This window comes from Oryctolagus cuniculus, chromosome 1, assembly GCF_964237555.1.
Source record: "Oryctolagus cuniculus chromosome 1, mOryCun1.1, whole genome shotgun sequence".
Taxonomy (NCBI): Eukaryota; Metazoa; Chordata; class Mammalia; order Lagomorpha; family Leporidae; genus Oryctolagus; species Oryctolagus cuniculus.
Genome location: NC_091432.1, coordinates 164,552,727 through 164,567,440, shown reverse-complemented (window position 1 = coordinate 164,567,440; position 14,714 = coordinate 164,552,727). Strand labels below are relative to the sequence as shown.

The window sequence follows — 14,714 nt, the reverse complement described above, 5'->3', positions numbered from 1 at the left end:
ACTTGAAATCCATGCATGATTTTTTTCATAATAAGCATTGTCCATGAACTTCTTGAAGACATTCATATATAACATTCTCTGGATCTGTTCCCTTTCTCTGTAAGACATTTGAGTAGAATAACATTGTGAAACAAGCAAAAATTGTCTTCTGTATTTTCCTCCAATTTCTTTGGCCTTTGTAGGCACCATCTCCTGATTCTTGGATGCCCCAAACAACTCCCATTTCTGTCTCAGCTAGCCCTTTGTGATCCGAAGCAGGAGTCCCTCCTTTGTCTCCCCAAGTTCAAATTTGGAAGTCACTGGGTTGGAAAATTTGTGCCTACTGCCTATTAATGGCTGATAGGTGTTTCTTAGGGTATTCCTCCTAGAGTTATTGGTATGTTTGCTAGAACTAGCTTTACCCTCGTTCAAAGATATAAATCTGCAAAAATTATGGCGAACAGATTTATTGTCCAGAGCAATTTGCTTTTCATTCCTTCATTTGGCAAATGGCTGCAGTATTAAGCTGCTGCTCTGACAGAGGCATTTTGCTGGGAGCTGATGGAGACCTACATGGAACAACATATATCTTGCTTCTAAGAAGCTTGCAATTGAATCGGCAATGCAACCTTTCAAAACAGGAGGTACCAGGCTAACAGAGATATTACTACACCCCAACACCTTGAGAAAACCTTCACTTCTTAGATGTTCAGTAAAATCTGTTGAGAAATTTAACAGGTAATTGAGAGACAAGGAGACCAGACACAAGTCAGGCATAAGTACTCATAATGAGAAGTCTTGAAAAAGTTCATAAAAAATGCATATGAAGTATGCATATGGCATAGTGGGTAAAGCAGCCACTGCCTTCAGTGCCGGCATCCCATATGGGTGCCGGTTTGAGTCCCAGCTGCTGTACTCCAATCCAGCTCTCTGCTATGGCCTGGGAAAGCAGTAGAAGATGGCCCAAGTCCTTGGGCCCCTGCACCCACATGGAAGACCTGGAGGAACTCCTGGCTTTAGATCGGCACAGCTCCACCCATTGCAGTCATTCTGGGGAGTGAACCAGCTGATGGAAGACCTTCCTTTCTCTTTGTCTCTCCCTCTCCCTCTCCCTCTCCCCCTCTCTCCCCCCTCCCCCTCCCCCCCTCCTTCTCTCCCTCTCTCTCTCTCTCCCTGTAAACCTCCTCTCTGTAAACCTGCCTTTCAAATAAATAAAATAAATGTTACAAAAAATGCATATGATGGGGAAAAAATCCTAGATTTCAGAATTTTTTTTTCAGTAAAACAAATCTGATAATTCCATTTTTTCCATATATTTTTGAAACACCCTTGTATTCTGCAATTTTGCAAGGTGGGGTAGAAGAGCCCATTTTAGAAGTAGAAGTTTAATACAACCTCTGTAAAGGCAAACACATTTTAATGAGTTGGTATTACCAAAAGGCAAAGCAAAACAAAAACTAACACAATAAAACTAAGAAAAATAAAAATTAAAAAATCAAAGCCTGCATCTGCCATGAGAGAAGAGTCTATTGAGATCTTTAAAACTCTTACTGGAAGCCGGCGCCGTGGCTCAATAGGCTAATCCTCCACCTTGCGGCGCCGGCACACCGGGTTCTAGTCCCGGTTGGGGCGCCGGATTCTGTCCCGGTTGCCCCTCTTCCAGGCCAGCTCTCTGCTATGGCCAGGGAGTGCAGTGGAGGATGGCCCAGGTGCTTGGGCCCTGCACCCCATGGGAGACCAGGAAAAGCACCTGGCTCCTGGCTCCTGCCAGGATCAGTGCGGTGCGCCGGCTGCAGCGGCGGCCATTGGAGGGTGAACCAACGGCAAAGGAAGACCTTTCTCTCTCTGTCTCTCTCTCTCACTGTCCACTCTGCCTGTAAAAAAAAAAAAAAAAAAAAAAAAAAAAAAAAAAAAAAAAAAAAAAAAAAAACTCTTACTGGAAGTTCAGAGTTTTGACAACAAGCAGAATATTAAAAATAACCTCATAAATAATTAACAATAGATCAAAACGTGTAGATGGCACTGCAGTAGTTCCTGTCTCAAAACCTACGGAACCACTGAGATCTTATATAGATTGTGATTCCTAAGAGTACACATATATACATGCAGACAGTTTCAGTCCAAAGAATGCCAGCATGTCAACTAACAATAGGAGCTGGGAATGTGGCTCATTTTCATTTTCCCTATACTTTCACTGCTTTCTAAAACTGTTTAAATAGTAAAGTGCATAGCCAGAGACATGTTTTTTAAAAGTAGTAATTGTTTAGTATAGCTCCAAGATTGTAGCAATCAAGTGTGTGTGTACGCACGTGCACCTGTGTCTGTGTAATTGGTGGGGAAATTTCCAGAGTGTGGCTCTCTGTGTCGAGAGGCTCAGATAGGGATCGACTTCTTAAATGTCTGTGCGGTATTTTGCTCTCCAGTAAGAAACTTCTCTTCTGCCCTCATGGTGTGATTAGTACGTTTTGGTTTGATCTGACTAAAAAACAAACAGAATATACCTAAAAACCATCCAAAAGAGGAGGAGAAGGAGCAAACGTCACGTCCCCAGAAACGCCAGGGGGTGGGTGGTGCAGAGACGGGAGGAATACAGGAACTTTCCAACATGCTGCTTCTGTGTGGAGAATTTCCAGTCCTAGGAAACAACCCTTTTCCTTCCTGTGACTCCAGGAAACAGCCCTGTGTAATCATCTCCTGTAACAGGCCCGTGGGCTTGAGGTTTTCACTGGTCTATCAAGGTGTGTCAGTGGGATTTCTCTTTGGAAGAAGTTGAAGTACAGCATTTTAAAAATGTCTTTGTGAGATACATACAAATATAAACCATGATTTTCACGTTAGGAAGGATGGGTTTTTAGGTAACTTTTTTTTGGGGGGGGCTCATTTGTAGCTCCTGTTTCTAAATTTTATTTTTATCTTGAACATAGTGTAGTTACATTATAGGTAAAACAAACAAACAAACAAAAAACAATAAAAGGAAAGCACTCAGTGGGATCAAACTTGAGTAAAAAAAAAAAAAGTTGTGGATAAATGGAGAAGAGATGACGAGAAAACGTACCCGCTCCTCATGCTGATCGTGTCTGGGGCCCGGGATGAGCGGCAGGTTTCCACTGCTGCTTTCCACTCTGGGTGTTTTCTGAACTTTCGCAAATGAGCACGGGAAAAGCACACAAGAAAGTGTAGCATGATTCTACCGTGTACAAAATAAAGTGGCCCAGCTGGATGATCCCAAGGCCACAGAAGGGAAGTCAGCTCAAAGTCGGCTCAGTTTCTCCTACACATGCAACACAGGAGATACCTGTGGCCTCAGAAGACGAGGGCGTTCTCTGACAGCACCAGGTCTGCACCAGACACCCTCTGGGTGTCCTGTAACCCAGGTCAGCTGCAACGCCTCCACAGGATGGCCTGAAATTCCACTCACTGAAGGGTCATTCCCCACGACTGCCCTCACACACACACTTCAGATGCCAATCTCAAGCCCCTGCATTTCAGGTAGACCCTCTGTGAAACGGGCACCCACAGTTGTCTCCTCAGATCCCATTCATTTGCTTGTGTGCCTCCCAGAAATCGGGGAGACGTGGCCACTGGTTCATTCTGAAGCATGGCACAGAGGAGCCAGCTGAAGACATTCACAGGGCGGGGCAAGTGGGAAGGAGAGTGGAGCTTCCTTGCTGCTCCCAGAGCACCAATCTTTGGGAAGTTCCATCTGTACAGTAGTCTAGAAGCTGCCAAAACCCATCCTTGGGGCTTTTATGGGGACGTCATTGGGTAGGAATGGTTGCTAACAGGTTGGCTGGGGCACCCCAGCAAGGCCTCTCTGGTCAGAATCTTCAGCACTCCTTGCTCATAGATGTCAGGCAGGACCTCTCTGGAATGAGGGGATTCTTGTGATGTGTCTGAGTTCCTATGATTGCCTTGAGCCAGGAACCATGGCTGAAGATGCACGTATATCTCTAATGGTACATCATCGTCATGATAACTCACATGTAAATGACTTGTAATAGTAAACTGTCAAACACACCCTCTACGAGGGAGTGTTTAGAGGGATATACACAACCTGCGAAGCACAGTGATCTGGTTCTGGGAAGACAGATGAGGAAAAGCCCAGGAGGCAAAGCTGCCCTTTCTTTGTCGACATCAAGGTTAGATTTGTTCTTGCAATGATTGTGCACCGATATAGTAATTTTTTTACAAAAAAGAAATTAGGAAAACAACAAGGAAGCCATGACAAATGTAGGTTGTTCTCAGCTGGCTTTTTAGCACTCTTTCACACGTGGTTCTCAGGGACCTGCAAAGGGTGGTTTTGGCAGGCACCGCGGCTCACTTGGCTAATCCTCCACCTGCGGCGCCGGCACCCCAGGTTCTAGTCCCAATTGGGGCACTGGATTCTGTCCTGGTTGTTCCTCTTCCAGTCCAGCTCTCTGCTGTGGCCTGGGAGTGCAGTGGAGGATGGCCCAAGTCCTTGGGCCCTGCACCCGCATGGGGGACCAGGAGAAGCGCCTGGCTCCTGGCTTTGGATCGGCACAGTGCGCCGGCCACAGCAGCTATTTGGGAGGTGAACCAATGGAAAAGGAAGACCTTTCTTTCTTTCTCTCTCTCCCTCTCACTGTCTAACTCTGCCTGTCAAAAAAAAAAAGGGGGGGGGGGTTCTATCTGTGTGTATCCATGGCCTCAGCCTGGGCTCTTAATCAGGTTCCCAGTCCTTTGCATAACTTCACATTTTTTAAAGAATTTTTAACTCATTTATTTTCATTTATTTGAAAGGCATGGAGCCAGAGAGATTAAAAAAAAAAAGAGAGAGAGAGAGATGTTCCATCCACCAATTCACTCACCAAACGCTGGCAAAGCCAGGGCAGGGCCATGCTGAAGCCAGGATAGTGGAACTCATTCTGGGTCTCCAGTTTGGTGGCAAGGACCCAGATACTTGAGCCTCACCTGCTGACCCCCAGGGTACATGTAAGCAGGAAGCTAGAATCGGAATCAAATCCAAGGCTTGGACCCAGGCACTCCGATACAAGATGCTGTGATGACACACAAATAAGCTTATACAATATTTTTCAGCAGAACTCCCTGTTTTTGCAGTGTAGATGAAACTCATGGAGCCAGGGAAACTTAATTTGGAGTTGAGATTTCTATATATTGTATGTCTGTCGTACAAGACCTCGCAGGCCCTATTCATATGAAAAAGCTGTCAGTCTGGCTTATTCACTCTGCTGTTGGAAGCTAGACTGAGAGCTGAACAGCACTGTTTGCATCCCCTTTGGTCTCACCATGGAGCACAGTCACCTACGGCGGTCAATGATTTTAGTCCTCCAAGCCCTAGCTAATTCCTCACGACAGTTATTCTGATTTTACTGGCCTTTCCGAAGGAGAATTGGGTCCACTGAGCACCCAGGGAAGTGGAGTTTGCAGAAGTGCCTGGCTAGTGCTGTTGTGTTCCGTTGTACAGACGAGGCCCTGTGCAGAGGTGCAGAGTGCCTGCAGCATCGTACTCACCGTACGGGGAGGCTGACCTCTCAGTTGCACGACTGGACATAAGGACACACAGCGGTGTCGGCAGCTGGCCAGAACTGGCAAACACCTGGATTCCTGCAATTGCTAAAGGGAACCATTCTCTCTGTCTCATCTGCTTTTTAATCATTTATTCCAGCGCATTTGTTACTCTACTCGGCTCATCATTTACTCCTTTTCCTTTCTTATCCACAGATCTCTGTTTCCATAATAGGTTGAATTCTGCCCCCTCTCTTCCAACAACAACAAACAAAACAGTTCCCCTGACCCAACCTAACCTTTTTTTTTTTTTCCCTTTGTGGAACAAGAGAGAGGAACATCAGTCAGCTGTTTTTTTTTTTTTTTCCGTAAAAAAATGACATACAATATCCTGACATCTCATGACTTGTTCAGTCTTTTTTTTTTCTTTTTCTTTTTTTTTTTTTCTGACAGGCAGAGTGGACAGTGAGAGAGACAGAGAGAAAGGTCTTCCTTTGCCGTTGGTTCACCCTCCAATGGCCACCACCGCCGGTGCGCTGCGGCCAGCGCACCGCGCTGATCTGATGGCAGGAGCCAGGTGCTTCTCCTGGTCTCCCATGGGGTGCAGGGCCCAAGCACTTGGGCCATCCTCCACTCTACTCCCTGGCCACAGCAGAGAGCTGGCCTGGAAGAGGGGCAACCGGGACAGAATCTGGCGCCCCGACCGGGACTAGAACCCGGTGTGCTGGCGCCACAAGGCAGAGGATTAGCCTAGTGAGCCGCGGCGCCGGCCATTGTTCAGTCTTCATTATGAAGATCATTCATGCCTCACTCCCAAAGGTTTGGTAGGGACATCAACCTTCCAGCCAGGCTCCTCCTATGCACCGACACACACACACACACACACACACACACACGTGCGCGCACTGAGGCCCACCCAGAGTTCCTGTCAAGCCTCATCCCTTTCCTGGCATTGTTCCCACATGTGTCCTAGGGAATCACAGGTCATAAAACCTGGCAGTGAAGGTCCGTATCCCCGTTACTGGTGTACGAGCTTTAGAAAACTGACTCCTATGGTAGGTTTGGGATTTCTATCCACTAGGGCTGCCTCACACAGTTGAAAACCTGGCTCCTGTTCATGGCTCCGGGGTCTGTACCTTCCCATTTAGCATCACTCACGCAGGCTGGGGCTTCAGAACCCCCAGGCCTGGGCCCTGGCATGTGGCCTCCTGGTTACTTCTCTAAGCCCCGAGTTGCTCTTCTGTGTATGACTATGGGAGATGGGGAACACTGCACTGAATTCACACCACCCCTTGAAAAGGGTGGGTCAGATAAGGGAAACACCTTCTTCTCTGTAGGTCCCTTATTCTGCTGCAGAAATAATGGTGTTTTTGTCTGGGTAGGTTAGTGTGGCTTTTTGGTTTTAGAATGGTTCTAAAAGTGTTGTCAGAGCCCCAGTGACATTAGTGTCACCGGGGAACCTGTGAAAGAAATGCAAATTCTCAACCACACCTACAAACTCAAAGCCTGGATGCTGAGTGATAACAGACCCCCGCTTCCCCCCTCGGGATGGAGCAGGAGGGGTGGCGGTTCATGCTCAAGTTTGAAAGTCACTGGTCTAGGGAAAGGAAAGGCTAGAGCTGAGTTGAGATGAAGGAAACGACAGGATCCAGTGGCTGCTCTACACAGTAGAGTGGATACGTGAGGACGGAGCCAGCCCAGTGAAAGGCGTGAGTTGAGCCAGGAGAAAAGTGGCTAAAAGGGTTTTGGAGCAGGGCAGCCTAGCACGCTGCCTGACTGACGTGCGGTGTGATGTGATTTTGTACCTTTCTACCTCAGGTCTACACATCTTAAGCAATGCTTCTTCTGCACACAGTAGGCTTCTATTGGTGGTGACTTTGTTTTAGGGAGGGAGGGACGGCAGTTTGGATGCCTATCAAGGTAAAATAAATCAACAGGTAAAGGGCTTAGCAGAATAGAGGCAGGAAACTGGAATCAAGAGTTGCTTACACCCTAGGCAGATTTTGTCAACCCCAGCACTAGTGGTGTTTGGGACTGGATAGTTCTTTTAGGCAACTGTCCTGTGAATTATGGGATTTTTAGCTGTATCCCTGAGCTCCAGTCACTGAGGGCCAGAAACAGTCCTACCCCAGACTGTGACAACCAAAAATGTCTTCAGCCTCTTCCAGGTATGGCAGGGGTGGAAGGTAATCATCCCTTCTGAGAACCACTACTATGGGGTCTTCTGGGGGCCCTGGATTTTCTCAGGGACATGTTATGAGGGAGGTAATCACGGTGTGGTGAGCCATTCTTATCTGGATTACAGTCCACTGGGTTTTCTAAGCTGACAACTTGGTGGCCATGAACATGGCAGCTAACATCTGTCTACAGAGCACTGTGAAAACTTAGTGGAAATATTTGCGAAGTACTTGATATGCATACTTTCTTTTCTTGTTGTTTCCATTGTAAACACTTTTAGCAAACTTTGACCCATGCTGTTCATAAAGGTTTATTGTTTTGTTTAGTATTGTCTGGACTTGTGAAGGGTTTGAAGGGTTACTGTATTTGTGAGGAAATAAACTGACCTTGTAGAGTTCCCTGGGTGCTAATAGAAGACACAAAATACCCCGATCAGAGACAAACAGTAGTTCATGACTCACAGCAATAGCAATAGCCAAGGTAGCATCATTTTCTCGAGCTGATTTTCCAGACCCAATTCCCACAAAACACTGCAAAAGGGCAAGACGCGATGTCCACACACAGTGGGTTGCCTGATAGGAGGAGAGCCATCGTCTTCAGAAACCTGAGTCTCTACAGAGCCGTAAGTGCATCTTTCCTCTGCTATAGGGGAGACACTAGCTCTACCATCCAAGGCTCTTCAGTGAACGCACTGCCATCCTTTGGACAATGGCAGTCAGCCCCTCTGGTCACAGGATGAGCAGAAACACAAGAGGATTGCCCAGCACACCTGTCCTGAAAGCTCTTGGGGGTTGGGACCAGGTTTGTGTGTTTCTGTAACCTAGCATCAGGTATCCTGGGAGTCGTGAATAAGCCTTCTAGAGAGGGCAGTTTAAGAAGTTACGCAGAGACCACTTGGACCCTCTATCCATTAGAAAGTTCTGTGAATTTCTAGTGATGGCTGTAACAAAGTAATACAAACATAGTAGCCTAAAACAACACAAATTTAGTCTTAAACTTTTGGAAATCTGGAGTCTGAAATGGATTTACTAGATTAAAATTAAGGTGATGTCTGGATTATATTTCTGTAGTAAACTCGAAGAAAGTTCATTTCTTGCTTTTTCTGGCTTCACATGGCTTTTCATTTCTTGGCCTGGGGGTTCTTTCCACTCTGTAAGGTCAACACCATAGCATCTTCATATCCCCTCTAACTCTGACCTTCCTGTCTCCCTCTTTGACGTGGAACAACCCTTACCCTTGTGGTTGATCCAGATAATCAGGATATTATCCTCATTCCAACTGCCTGGCTTAATTAGAGCTGCAAGGATCCTCTTTTCCAGATAAGGCGACATATGCATGGTTTTGGAGACTGAGGATGGGGAGTCTCTGGAGAACCATGATTCTGCTACTATAACAGTCTAACCCCCTGTGCAAAGCCAGGTTTTATGCCTGCAAGAAGACTTTCCTGAGGCACGAGATATTGTCTTTCTGGTCTAGGAATCAGAAATGAATTCTTTGCTTCACGTTGTTTTTTCCCTCTTATAATTAATATCTGGGGTATACTTAAAATATGTTTTAAGTCCTCTGTTTAGTACCCAAAATATGCTAAGCAAAAAGTGCTTTCCAAGAAATAGTAGGCCGCACTCCATGTTTTCTTGTTATTTTTCCACATTGTAAATGGAAGAGATTGTGTATATTTCCTATTCTTGCATAAATTCCCTCCCTACTAGATAATATTGGCCAGCAGCAATAAGAGCTTCTTTAAAGTTTTGATAAGAGTGCCTCATTATGCTTTAATGACCCTGTTATCTGAAAGAAAAAAAAATTTATTGAGCTAGACTCTCTAGTAAGTCCTAACCTGACCATCTCAATTAACCCCCAAAGCAAACATATTAGCTAGATATTAATAGGAGGGGCCAAATAGAACAACAAGGTGGAGGGAAAAGGAATTGGCTCCCCTTACTTCCTACCCACCAGCCTACTTTACAGGGGGCAGGATACCTGTGGGCAGTACCATGTGGTTGGGTCAGACACAAATCACACGCAGGCTTTCTGATCTGCAGATCTAAAACTTAACGTTCAAGCTAGATTTCCTTTTTGGGTCTAGGCCCTTCCCTTTATTCTTGTGAAAGATGATATACATATTTAAAAAAAAAACCTGCATAAAGCAGATAATTGCAAAGCAAGTACCATGTAACCATCACTTAGAATAGGAGTCAACACATATGGCCAATGGACTGAGTGCAGCCTGCTACCATTTATTGCATATAAAGTTTTATTGGAACACACCTATGCCAATTCTTTCGCCTACTGCCCATGTCTACTTTTAAGCTGTAATGGTAAAGTCGAGAAGTTGTGACAGAAACCATATGGCCCATAAACTTGCAATAACTACTGTCTGGCTCTTTGCAGAAAAGGTTTGCTGACTGTGGTAGTTGATCTCAGGCATGAGTCTGAGTGTGCCAGGAAGTGCCCATATTAAAGATTCCATCCGGTATATGTGTGAGGGTGTCCCCAGATGGGATTAGCATGTTCGACGGTGCACTTAGTAAGTGCATGGCTCTTCTCAAAGTTAGTGGATATCATCCAAGCTGCTACGGAGCCAAAGAGAACAAAAAGGTAAAGGAAAAAGAATTGGCCCCCTTTGCTTCCTGCCCGCCAGCCTGAGATGGGACATGGGTCTGCCTCTTCCTTTGGACTGGGGTTTATACCATCAGCTGCCTTGGTTCTCAGGCTTCCTGGCTAGGAATGGGATTCTACCACTGGCTTTCCAGGGCCTCAACCTTGCAGGCAGCAGACCAGGGCCCAGCATCACTGCTTCTTCATCTCCCAAACTGGGTGAGTGAGCCGATTCCTCATAATAAATCAGTATCTGCCAGGCGTCCTGCTGATGTCCCCATCTTTCTTCCAACCACCAAGCTACCTTTTGTTGTCATTGCATTTGCCTAGTAGTTCTAAAACCTAAATATTACGGAGCAGTTAGTTGTGTTTTACCCTTTTTTGAGCGTTATAAAAATGAATTGTGATGAATGATCCACGTATCCTGGTGTATATGGGTTTCTGTTAGGTACATATGCAGGAATTGACTTGGTAAGTTAGCCATAATGCAAATAGCTTTTCCCACTCGGTGGCTTTGCTTTGTATTCTTTTTGTATTGCCTTTTGGTGAAAAGAAGTTTCTGCTTTTTTTTTGTAGTTATATTTATCACACTTCTCTTTTGTGGTTTTGTGTGTCAGAAATTGTACCCTATCCTGTAGTGACTCTTCTGTATTGCCTTCTTCAGAATTGACAGTTTTGACTTTCATACTAGGCATTTCATCTGTGTTTGGTGTGACATGGCAGCCCAATAACGTCTTTGTCCTCAATGCTCCCCATTGAGCACCATCTTCTGCGGGCACTTTGCTCCCTCCTGTCTCTCTGGGCCTCTGCACAGAGCTGGGGACCATCAGCTGTCCTGCAGTGTCTGGAGGAGAGTGGCTGCAAGACTTGTCAGATGTCCAAATCGGTGGCTGCTCAAGTTCCTTACACAAAATGACAAGTATTTGCATATAACTTACACACATCTTCCTGTATACTTACATCTTCTCTAGGTTACTTATGATATGTAATTCAATGTAAATGCCAGGTGAATATTTTTGTACTGGATTGTTTAGGGAGTAATGGGTAAAAAATAAAAGCCAGTATTTGGTACAGAAGCAATTTTCTGGAATGTTTTTGACCTGGTCCATGGTTGGTTGAACACATAGGTAGAGAACTGGTAGAAATGGAGAGTACACTGTACACACATGGACATGCCTTCTGGTTTATATCTTCTCTCCCATTAGCATATCTGCATATCTCTACACCAGTATTTTACTGTCTTAATTATTTTAAAATAAGTTGTTGTTAGGTTGTGAAAGCTAATGGAGCTGTTTCTAATGTGCTCTTCCTCCAGAGTATTACCTGGATGTTTTTGGCCATTTGTACTTGCATGTGCTATCAAATTCCACAAATTCTATTGCATCTATAAATCCATATGGGAAGATTTGATAATTTTATATTATTGATTCTTTTGTCCCCAGTCACAGTGTATTTCTACATTTATTATCTTTTTAAAGTTTTTTCAATAAAGCCTAATCATTTTCTCTCATTAGGTCTTATATACACTGTGTTATATTTATGCCCAACAGGTTCATCTAAAAAAAATTGTGGGGTGAGTTATATGACTAAAGTCTATTTCATGTTAAATTATTTTTCTAGAAATTTTCCAGACTTGTGCTATTTTTTATTTTAAACATAAAAGTTAAATCATTTATAAACAGAGTTTTGATTTCACCTGTCACATCTTTTGCTATTACTTGCTTCACTGACAAGGCTGTCTAGTACAATGTTGAAATAACAGAAGTAGTAGTAACAGTTACTTCCTTGCTTCTGATTGCAAAGGGAAAGCACGCCAACATTTCACCATAAGCAAGAGACCTGTGGAGTAGTGTCTTTACAGGTTCTGCATAAAACTTCTCAGGAAGTTCCCTATTCCACTTGTTTGCTAAGAGAGGAAAAAAAATATCCTGAATTTTATTCATTGGATTAAAAAAAGGGACTATAATCAAATTCTATTAATATCTTAATTAGCTAATACATTAATTGGTATTCAAAATCAATTTTCAAACTAAATTTGCATTCTTAGAATAAATCCAGTCTGATGTTAACTGTGTTTTCCTTTTTATATGTTTCACAGATTCGGCATCCCTAATAAAAATTCAAAAACCTAAATCCAAAGTATTCTAAATTGAAGAACTTGAAAAATTATTTATTAATTTATTTGAAAGGCAGAGGGGGCTGGCACTGTGGCGTAGTGGGTAAAACTGCTGCCTGCAGTGCCGGCATCCCACATGGGTGCCAGTTCAAGTCCCGACTGCTCCACTTCTAATCCAGCTCTCTGCTGTGGCCTGGGAAAGCAGCAGAAGATGGTCCAAGTGCCTGGGCCCCTGCACCCATGCAGGAGACCCAAAAGCAACTCCTGGCTTCTGATCAGCCTAGCTCTGGCCTTTGTAGTCATTTGGGGAGGGAACCAGTGGATGGAAGACCTCTTTCTCTCTCTGCTTCTGCCTCTCTGTCACTCTGCCTTTCAAATAATAAATAAATCAATCTTTAAAAAAAAAAAGGCAGAGAGAGAGAGGAAGAGGGATACTGTCAGGGTGAGGGAGAGGGTTGTGGAGGCTCCCTGCCAGGCTGCGAAGAAACTTGCCCCCAAGAAAGATGGGCTGAAGGTTGTGTGGACTGGAAGATGTGCTTCCGGGATGCCACACCCACAGCTTCCCTAGAAGATTGGCAAAAGCCTTGAGTTCAGGCCATGGGGTCTACGAAGGTTGCCCCATACCTGATCTGTGCTGCCCGGGTCGCTGCCATCAGCTCTTTCCCGTTTGGCTATAACACTGGAGTCGTCAGTGCTCCTGACATGATCATAAGGAGCTTTCTTCACTGCATGGTGGGTGAGAAGTTGGAAGAACCTCCCAGAAGGCTGCTGCTCACGAACCTTTGGACCTTGTCTGTGGCCATCTTCTCTGGTCGTGGCAGGATTGGCTCTTTTTCTGTTGGCATCTTCTTCAGCCGCTTTGGCAGGCACAATTCAGTGCTCATTGTCAACCTGTTGGCTGAAATCGGTGGCTACCTCATGGGGTTCTGTAAAATACCTGAGTCAGTAGAAACACGGATCCCGGGCCGCTTGATTTTTGGCATCTTCTGCAGACTCTGCACAGGTTTTGTGCCCATGTATCCTGGGGAGATCTCACCCACTGCTCTACGAGGGGCCTTTGGCACTCCCAACCAGCTGGGCATCGTTGTTGGGATTCTGATGGCTCAGCTCTTTGGTCTGGAAGTCATCTTGGGGTCTGAAGCGCTGTGGCCAGTGCTATGGGGCTTCACCAACATTCCAGCCATTCTGCAAAGTGCAGCCCTTCTGTTTTGCCCTGGAAGTCCTAGATTCTTGCTCATTAGCAGAAAGGAAGATCAGGCCAAGCAGATCTTGCATCGGCTGTGGGGCACCCAGGATGTGGCCCAGGACATCCAGGAGGTGAAAGATGAGAGTGCTAGGATGGTCCAGGAACAGCAAGTCACGGCGCTGGAGCTCTGGAGGGCACCCAGCTACCGGCAGCCCATCATCATCTCCATTGTGCTGCAGGGCTTGTTAATGCTGCCTTCACTATCGTTTCCGTGTTTCTGGTGGGAAAGGCAGGAAGGAGAACTCTATATCTGATCGGCCTCGGAGGGATGGCTCTTTGTTCCATCCCCATGACCGTTTCTTTGTTATTAAAGGATAAATATGATACAATGGGCTTAGTCTGTATTGCTGCCATCTTGATCTATGTGGTTTCTTTGAAATTGGACCAGGCCCCATTCCCTGGTTTATTGGGACTGAACTCTTTAGCCAGGGACCATGCCCAGCTGCCATGGCAGAGGCTGGTTGTTCCAACTGGACCTCCAACTTTTTGGTCAGACTCTTCTTCCCCTCAGCTGCATAGTATTTAGGAGCCTATGTTTTCATGATCTTTGCCATCTTCCTTGTTGCCTTGTTTATCTTCACCTTCTTCAAAGTTCCTGAGACCCGAGAAGGACTTTTGAGGATATTACAAGGGCCTTTGAAGACCAGGCTGTGGAGGCCAATACATTGGGCAAGGATCCCACGAGGAGATGAACAGCATCCAGCCTGTTGAGACCACCACCCATGTCTAAGTTGTGCCTCCTTCCACCTCCCTCCCAACACAGAAAAGCAACCTCTCCCTGAGCGGAGGAGAGACCTCATCAGGATGAACCCAGGACTGCTTCTGAAGGCTGCCCTTTGAGTCCTTTTTCATCCCACACACCCCAGAGGCACTCAGGTGAACCCAACGCTAGCAGCAGTTGGATCTCCAATGGCTTTTTAAACATTTATTACTTAGGCATTGTCTCCTCTTTTAGGAGAGACCAAGGATACCTACTTTCATATCAGGAGGAATTGGCTGCTTGGTGTGTGACAACTTTTCCCAGTCTCCCTCTCTCAGGTTCTAATACTTAATACTGTCTCACCAGGGCTTATAAGGGAGTAAGAGTAGCCGTGCAGTTCCCCCAACCTC

At 45.4% G+C, this 14,714-nt stretch overlaps 1 pseudogene; it reads left to right on the top strand.

Annotated features, from left to right (window-relative positions):
• Positions 1–12,947: 12,947 nt before the first annotated feature.
• Positions 12,948–14,474, top strand: LOC100352984 (solute carrier family 2, facilitated glucose transporter member 3-like; annotated as a pseudogene).
• The last annotated feature ends 240 nt before the right edge of the window (positions 14,475–14,714 follow it).